Below are 9,051 nucleotides of genomic sequence, written 5' to 3'. Positions count from 1 at the left end.
GACATCCAGTTTATTTTCTGGCTTTGGGTACAAATTCATGTCTAAATGGTTTATGCAGTAAGGAAGATATTTCACCTGTGCTTCCTATGAGAATTTTGAAGACAGCATTTTCTCCTGTTCTAGGACTCTAAGGAACAGAATAAAACCCAGGGAGGAGTCACAGAAACAAGGAAGTAGAAGAGACAAGACTGCATGCTGCCTGTCTGAAGGAGGCATGTTCAGTTGCATTTCCTCAGGGGTATTCTACAGAATGTCACCATCAGATGATAGATCAGGGATGGGAAGGAGAGAGATAGTCAGTGGTCCATGAGTTTCAGAAACGCTTTATCTATAGATCCGCTTTGGAAACTCACCACAGACATCCTATACATGCATAATAAATAAATAAATAACTTGTTTCAATTTCCTTAATCCCAAGTTCACAAATTTAGTTAAAACTAGTGCCTGAAGTACCTGAATGCCTAGAAAGATCCCATGAAATTAGTGTCTTAACTAGAAACCTATGACATTTAAGACATTATCATGATACCACCTCCAAGCAAAAGGGAGTTACCTTGAGCTCCTCCAATGGCGTCTAATGAGTATTATCAGAACCACCCACCATCTGTGCCCTTCTCTAAATGCCTGAAATTTGGAATCACTTATTCAAGACCAATTCCTTCTTTTGGAGAGTAGAGGAAAAGATGGTATATTAAAAAGGGAGAACTCAGAAGAGAGAGAGGAATGACAGAACTCTTCTACTATTGACTCATCAAATTCTTGACAGCAAAAACAAAATTCACATTGGAAGAAAAAAACACAAATTTCAAACCACAAAATCTACTACCTTCCAGATCTATAAGGTACCATTTCATTAGTTCTAAATCTCCATGACTCTTATATCACCTAATTGATTGACCCAGAGGAGCAGACCTCATTTGGCCAATCCAGCAAGTTAGAACCCAATCTCAGCCGCTGGGTGACCTCTGACAGGCAACTTAACCTCAGAGTGACCCCATTTACACATCTGACAGCAGAGGACGTAGCCGTTCTGTCAGGCTGGGCTGGATAGGGAACAGCTAATAAAAAGAGGTTCATAAATCCCTTGGCAATAGAATCAGTGTCCTGTAAAAACTTAATAATTATAATTAAGCTATAGCTAGAAGTCTGCAAGGTCCACACATGACAGTCAGCAGTCATTGTGCTGGTACCTGATAAGAAGACACCCTCTGCTCCAGTGCCATCAGCTGCACAAACTGGTCTTGGCTGTGTCTGGTTTCTTCACACAAAGTTGTCAGAGGAAAAATATTGCTGCAGTCAAGTTGTCTCGATCTAATCATCACCATGTTTCATTAGAGATAAAATCCTGCCAGCCTTCTAAAGATCATGAATCTCTGTTCCCTGTGGCTGGGAGGACCTCTTTCATGAAACTGGCACCTGCTGCAGAGGCCACCCCACTGTAGAGCATAGGTTTGTTCTAACTAAATCATAAGGGGCAAAAGCACTCACCAAACTACAAAAGACAACATCTTTTAACTGGTACTTTCCATAGCAAATTATTATTATCTCCATGCAAGCAGCAAGGAATTAAAAGCAGTATTATTGAATAATGGTAGAGTAAGAGTTTTAGAGGCTAACAGATCTGAATTCAAATTCTAGCTCTTCCACTTGCCACCTTAATTGACCTTAGGTAAGTTACTTAGCATCACAAAGACTCAGTTTCTCCATCTACAAAATGAGACTATTCAAGCTTACTACACAGGATTGGTGTAAGAATTAAAGAACAGAGACAATAGTTACTGTTGTTTCTGACTTATAGTGATTGATGATGATAACAACGATCATGACAAAAAATAAGAGTCCCCATCACCATGTCTCATAGGCCAAAACTTCCCCCATTAAACTGGAGATGCAGGGCAGAGGTATATTTGGCCATATTTAGTTCTCAGAACCTGAGCCAATGCCCATTAAATTTGATTAGACCGAATTGATCATATAATGCTTAGTGCAGAAGGTTAGGATGAAATGTGTCAGATGCTTGGATTAGAAAGGTGAGGTCTCTTTGCTCCTCACCCTCACCCAGACTGAGAAGGCAGCACCATGGCAGCGCCCCCACCCACACCCCCACTGCAGCCTACCACCCACCTCATCTTTGACATGGATGGCCTTCTTCTGGATACTGAATGATTATATTCAGTGGTGTTTCAAGAAATATCTGATCGCTATGAAAAATAATACAGCTGGGATGTAAAGTCCCTGGTTATGAATAAGCAGGCATTAGAGGCAACACAGATTATAACACACATCTTACAGCTCCTGATGTCCAAAGAGGAGCTGGTAGAAGAAAGCCAAATGAAGTTAAAGAAAGTGTCCCTCACAGCCATGCTCATGCTGGGGTCCGAGAAACTCATCATCCACCTGCAGAAACACAGCATCCCCTTTGCCTTGGCCAGTAGCTCAGGGTCTACCTCACTGAAGATGAAGGTGAGGGAGTTCTTCAGCTTGTTTTCTCACATCATGCTTGGAGAGGACCCCAAAGTGCAGCACAGCAAGCCGGACCCCAACACCCTCCTAGCTTGTGCCAAGAGGTTCTCTGTCCTCCTGTGGAGAAGTACCTTGTCTTTGAAGATGTTCCCAATGAGGTAGAGGTGGCCCTGGCAGCCCGGATGCAGGTGGTAATGGTTCCAAACAGAAACTTGAGCTGAGACTTGAGGAAAAAGGCCATCCTTGTGCTGAACTCCCTGCAGGATTTCCAGCCCGAGATGTTTGCTCCCCTATGAGTGAGAGGGAGGGCCGTCCCCAGCCAATTCTCATGGTCCACACTGCTGGGGGAGCGGGAAAAAAAACCAACAATTCCCAAATCCCAACCTGCACAGTGATTTTAGCCTTTACCTAAGGTTGCCTTTCCATCCTGTGTATGTTTGCCCCACTCTAAAGTGTTGATGAAATGTGGCTTGACAGTTGAGAGAAACTCAGTAAGGATGAAAACGAAGCCCAGGACAAAGATCAAACTTGAATTACCATCTCAAAAACCAAGGTGATGGAGTATGTCATAAAGTGAATGTACATGCAATATGTATATATACATATATATATATACATATATATATATCAGTATGTTAATACACATATAGGCATTATTACATGTATATGTATGTAGACATATGCATATCTGTACAGGTAAGATATATACTTTTCCAAGACAAACTGGAAGATCATTTCTCTTTTATTCTAGTTTTACTGAAACCCCAGCTGGAAAATGTAAACTATGTATGCATATAAGTATATGGTTCATGTGTATATATGTATGTATTATATGTATAATTTATATTGATCATCTGTATCACTCTCCTCAGTGTTGATGTCAACATGCAATACCAATTGATAAAGTAAGATGGTTGGTTTGCAATCTGAGTGGGAAAGTCAGGTTTTTAATGAGCATTAAGAAATACTTCTTTTTATTAGCTAACATTAAAATTATTTTTGTCACCTCAGAATATCTCTGGATCTTTATTCATTGACTGACTCTGAGCCACATCATCTACAGTTTGTTGTTAGTGTGAACACAACTATGGCATTTATCTGGTATTTACATCCTTATCCACTTTGGAGAATGTTTTCTATCTCAGAATAACCATCTGCCTCATTTAAGAACGCTGATGGTCTACACTTTTTGGATAGAAATAGCATTTGATTTAACAATGTATGCTTAGTGAGACTTAGTGCCAGGGAACACTTTTGGAATAATTTATCAGACATTGCACTCCTGTGATTAATGACCTTGATAGATTTACTCAGTCTTTAGAATTTGTCTAAGATTCGTCAGAGAAGAATGCTAATAGCCATGGAAATGGGGAGTGAAGGAGTGCTGCTCAGTTGTGGCTCAGCCCTTCCCCGTGACCTCTGCTCTTTGCATCTTTGAGCTACTCTTCAACTCTAGGAGTTGTGGACAAACCATAGGAATGCGTGTGTGTGTCTGGTGGAGTGACTGTGGATGACAGGCCCTGGCTATTGATTGATTGTGCATCAATTTAGCAAATTCATTTTCTCATTCTTTTTTATTTTTTTTTCTGAAATGGAGTCTTGCTCTGTCACCCAGGCTGGAGCGTAGCAGCGTGATCTCAGCTCACTGCAACCTCCGCCTCCCATGTTCAAGCAATTCTCCTGTCTCAGCCTCCCAAGTAGCTGCGACTACAGGTATACACTACCATGCCCAGCTAATTTTTGTATTTTTGGTAGAGACAGGGTTTCACCATGTTAGCCAGGCTAGTCTCAAACTCCTGACCTCAAGTGATCCACCTGCCTGGGTCTTGCAAAGCACTGAGATTACAGGCATGAGCCACTGCGTCCAGCCCATTTTCTCATTCCTGATGACCTCTATACATGTCTGCACTTTGAATTCTCCTTCAAACCAGTTGTAATATCTTAGGGTTTCCCTCACAAATTGAATTAGTTTAATAAAATTTTTTGACACACGTTTAAAAAAAAAAAAAGAAAGGAAGAAGAAAAGATGCTGTCTCTTTCATGAGCCATTGAATACATATGGGCAAAACCAGTTCACTTACCCTCTCCTAGGCTGATGTCCGAGGCAGTTTCCTTGCCGAGGCAAATTCTGCTTATTCAAATCCTTATTTGAATAATAATAGCAGAGGAAGTTCAGACTGGCTCAGATGATACCCTTGAATTGCTTTTAAGATACAGATATGAAGCCAACCCCATGGCAAAATTATTTCTCCAATCTCTATTTTTCATCTCTAAAGAACAGCACTGATTAGGCCAGTGTAGAAAGAACTAGAATATTAGTTTTAATATTAATATCCTACTAACTATTAATAGGCTGTTCTTGCCCTCCTCATTCTCACTCCCACCTGTTGTGTCCCATCAATCTAGCCAATCATGCAGTACTTTCAGAAAGATTTTTAAAAATAAAACTGTACTCTCTCTCCATCTTATGGTTTATTGCTACTTCTCTCAAGTGAACCTTTTCTACTCCACCTCTTCTTTCCAAACTCCCTATCAAAAAGTGACTTCTTCTAAACTCTTACAGGGCTACTTTCTAGTCATGGCATTGGCACGTGGTCTTGAGTATGACAGATAAGTACAATTCATTCATTCGTTCAATCAACAAATATTTCCTGAGTGCATGCTCTCTGCCATTGGGAATATAACAGCAAACAAAACAGAAGTGGAACCTGCTTTTATGGAAACTGCATCTTATTGTATTCAATTCCTTCCTTCCTAAATGGATGGATGCTTGAAATCAACTTTCTCTTCTGCAAGGTCAACCCTTGAAAGGATCAAGGCAACATGGCCCTTTGCCAAAGAGTGATAAAGTCTCCACTATGGTTTAATTGTTAAACTATCTTTTTCTCAAAATGTGCTTTGCCCATTCCTACTCCCCATCTTTCCTCACGCTGCCTGGAATAGCTCCATTCCACTTGGTCTGCCTGAAATTCACTCACCCTATCCAGAACAACTCCCATCTCTTCCCTGAAGCCTTCCTGCGCCCCTTTGCCCAGCAGTGAAGCCTTCCTGCGCCCCTTTGCCCAGCAGTGAAGCCTTCCTGCGCCACTTTGCCCAGCAGTGAAGCCTTCCTGCGCCCCTTTGCCCAGCAGTGGTCTCTCTCCTTTAACTTGTAGAGCACTTGCGGATTACAACTGAACTTCACAACTATATTATACCTTCTGAATGCCTCAAACTGTTTTCTTCCAATGCTCTCCATTCTTTCACCTTCCATTTATCAGGTTCTTAATGGGAGTTTTTGATTACCCAAGTAGCAAGACACTATGAACATTCACGGAACAGATGAGGATAAATTATCTAGAATGATGAAATCAGTATCTTGGGCTTTTATTCAGAGACTTTCAAAGAGTTTTGCACCTTGAAAAACACGACAAAGGAGACTTTAAAAACTGATTTTGAAATGTTGGCCCTGAAAGTAGGGATTACATTTATATCAGAATAACTGAATTTTGGTCTTATGAGAAGTTGTCATTATTCCCCATTTGTAATATCTATAGGATGTGGTTCACTTCAAAGATCATGTTTGTGCTCCTAAAAGTATTTGTTTTTTATAATTTAGGAAATACTCTCAAAGATCTGGTTGGAGATGAGATATTAGTGGTTACCCTTTGCCCAGAGCTAACAATGAGTCCCCTGAGAGTCCACAGCCAGGCTGGGCTTGGTCAGACACCCAGAGAAACAGCACCCATAGCACTCTTCATCTGCAGATAAGAAAGAGCCTCAGAAAAAAACCTGTAAAGTTCTAATCATACATCTGACAAAACAGCCAAAAGACTAACACAAACGCTTATTGCACAACCACTTTAGTGACTAGTAAGGGTTTTTAAGGGCCATTTAACTTTATCACACTTACAAAAAATTTATTAAAAATGTATTAAGTGCTGAGTGTCCCGCTAAGTACAATAAAAACTGAGTAAATAAAATACATTCTCGTCTTCTCTTTGTTTCATCTCCTTTCTCTTGAAATCAAACTTTTATTTTAAAATATTCTATGTATTTAATTTGTAGTAGGTGATATATTCACATGGTTTAAATATTAACACATATAAGAAAGTATAGAGTAAAAAGGCACTTCCCCACCCTTCTCCCTACAGGTAACCACTGTTGTTAGATTTGTTTGTTTGTTTGTTTGTTTCTAATTCTTACAAAAAATTAGCATGTACAAGAAAAGACCAATATATAGTCTTATTTTTGGAATTAAGCTTCTCTTACCATAACATATCCTACTCTAAATCATCGGGAGGTAGGGTGGAATACAGTAGCCTCCTGCTACTGTAAACAATGCTTATGGTAGAGCAAAGAGCTCAATAAATGCTTATGGACCAAAAGAGACTCACTGAGAGAAGAACCAAAAAGGCCATAGCTTGTCTTCTGCTTCTTCACCAATACTATGAACTCAATCAGCTCCTCACTTGAGGCAAAGGCACACAGGCCTTGACTGGTTCCCTTGAGGTCTCTTCATCCCTGTCCTATTTCCCTACCTGAGATTTAAATGGTTTTGAGAGAGATGGGAAAAGAGAAATTTAAAAGGTTAAGAGAAGAGGAAATGAGGAAAGGAAAGAAACCGAAAGAAAGATGCTGAGGGGGGAAAGGGAAGGTGGAGCTCCAGAGAAGCATGCATCGCTCTGAGAGGAAGGATCAGAAAGAAGGTCACCAAACACTCAACACTGCCACCCACCCTCCTGCCTTGTTCCCACTGCCATCCTTACTTTGAGGACAGAGTAGGATTCATAGTGCTGAAACACCCAGTACTGGGACTCCATAATTATATCATGGCATGAAGTAGTTACAGGATGTTTGGGCCTGGAGAAAACATTTCACTCTAGACAGACACATGCCTGCCTGTGCTCTTTTCCACATTTGGGAGGCCATGACCTTTATTCCCACACCCAAAGTATCTATTATGTGTGAAGCCTCAGTTCCAAACTTTTTATGGTATGCCTTTTTGTCAGAAGCAAAATGTTTCTCAAAAACATTTTTTTTCAGCTCTTCACATACAAATCCTCTTATCCCAAAAAGTGGCTTACAATTTCTATTAGAAGCACATCTAAGTCCAAGAAGAATCTGGAATGTCACACAGCACCTCTACCCTTGAGGAGCTATGGCTCTTCTTTCATACTGCAGTTGAGAACCTCTTTATAATCGATACCATATAGCCTCTATGGCCCAGTGAAAGATATATGCTTTCTTAATTCACAGTATTCACCAAATTATAAAAATTCATTTGTACCATTTAGTGTGTCTTCATGAAACTGGGGAGCTACTGGTTAGGATAAAGATACTGTTATGGAACAGAGAATACAAATCACTTGAAATCCATAACCAGTTTAACCACAAAGACAGCCAGGAGCCCTCTGCTACTCTAGGTGACAGCAGGAGCTGGCAGATGGTAGAAATACCCTTTCTGGCAACTGTGCCCAGTCACCCTGCATGGCATGATGTAAGATAAAAGCATCTGCTGACTTCCAGGGGTATAATTACCACCAGGGTGGGGGTGTAATTAAAGTAAGCGTAATTTACCTTAAAGAAGATAAAAATTAAAAATTATTAATGACAATAATAATTAGCTCTTTTATATCTAAGAATCACAAAATGCTTTACAAGCTGTAATTATCACAGCTCCCCTGAGGAAGGGATTCATATCTTACAGTTCCTCATTTAACAGTGGGATGAAGCAATGGACATCAGGGAAGGCAGAAGGGGGTGGAGTACTGCCTCCTCTGTCATCTGTCCTGTAAGTGGTGAAACTACAAAGAGGCCCCAGAAAGGCTGACTCTTATTAAGGTGAGTACCCTCATCCCCAAGCCATCACGCAAACAGCTGGTCCATCCCAGGACCAAGTGATTCATCTCATTCTAACCTGTTGGCCATTTAAACTGCCACAATGCAATAAAATTATATCATATCAGCAAGCATTTTTAAAACATCTATTAGGAATAAACGATACAGGACTACCTTCAAAAAACTTAAAACCTAATTGAGAAGGCAAAACAAGCACCCATTAAACTAGAGAAGAATATAAAAATTACACATTAACTAGTGCTAAATTGTATGATGCTGACTATGTATGCTATAGGGGAAAAAAATTTTAATTTAAAGATCACTCCATGTAAATGTCAAAGAAGGTTTTGAAGAGGAGACTGAACTTCTCTGGGGCCTGAAAGAAACTATACTAGGTTTTAGATTGACAGAGGTGAGATCCAAGGGGTGGGTAAATGAATACAAAGAAATGATAGAAAAACTTGAAAGATTTAACACATAGTTTTTTAAAGAAGTCTTTGATGGAGAGCTGTTTGAAGCATCTTACATTTTTTCAAAGCCATGTAGAATTACCCTTCTTTGAACATTTTCCCAGAATGTCAACATCATAGTTCATACTGGGTTCTGGAGGAGTCCATTAGGCTAAAGATGACAATAGAAACTTCTTTGCTTTATCTAAATCTTCACTCTGGAAGTTATCTGGTTGAGCTAAGTCAGAGTCTGGGCCAGGTAAATGTCACAGAATGTCAAATCTGTCTCTTTTTTTCTGGCTTCTAACAGGAGAAAATA

The 9,051-nt window shown here is 40.1% G+C and overlaps 1 pseudogene; it reads left to right on the top strand.

Annotated features, from left to right (window-relative positions):
- Positions 1-2,079: 2,079 nt before the first annotated feature.
- Positions 2,080-2,759, top strand: LOC116544954 (annotated as a pseudogene).
- Positions 2,760-9,051: the final 6,292 nt, after the last annotated feature.

Source organism: Sapajus apella, unplaced genomic scaffold, assembly GCF_009761245.1.
Source record: "Sapajus apella isolate SASKATOON/1434 unplaced genomic scaffold, GSC_monkey_1.0 scaffold238, whole genome shotgun sequence".
Taxonomy (NCBI): domain Eukaryota; kingdom Metazoa; phylum Chordata; class Mammalia; order Primates; family Cebidae; genus Sapajus; species Sapajus apella.
Note: the sequence above shows the minus strand (reverse complement) of the source record. Positions and strands in the feature narration are given on the sequence as shown.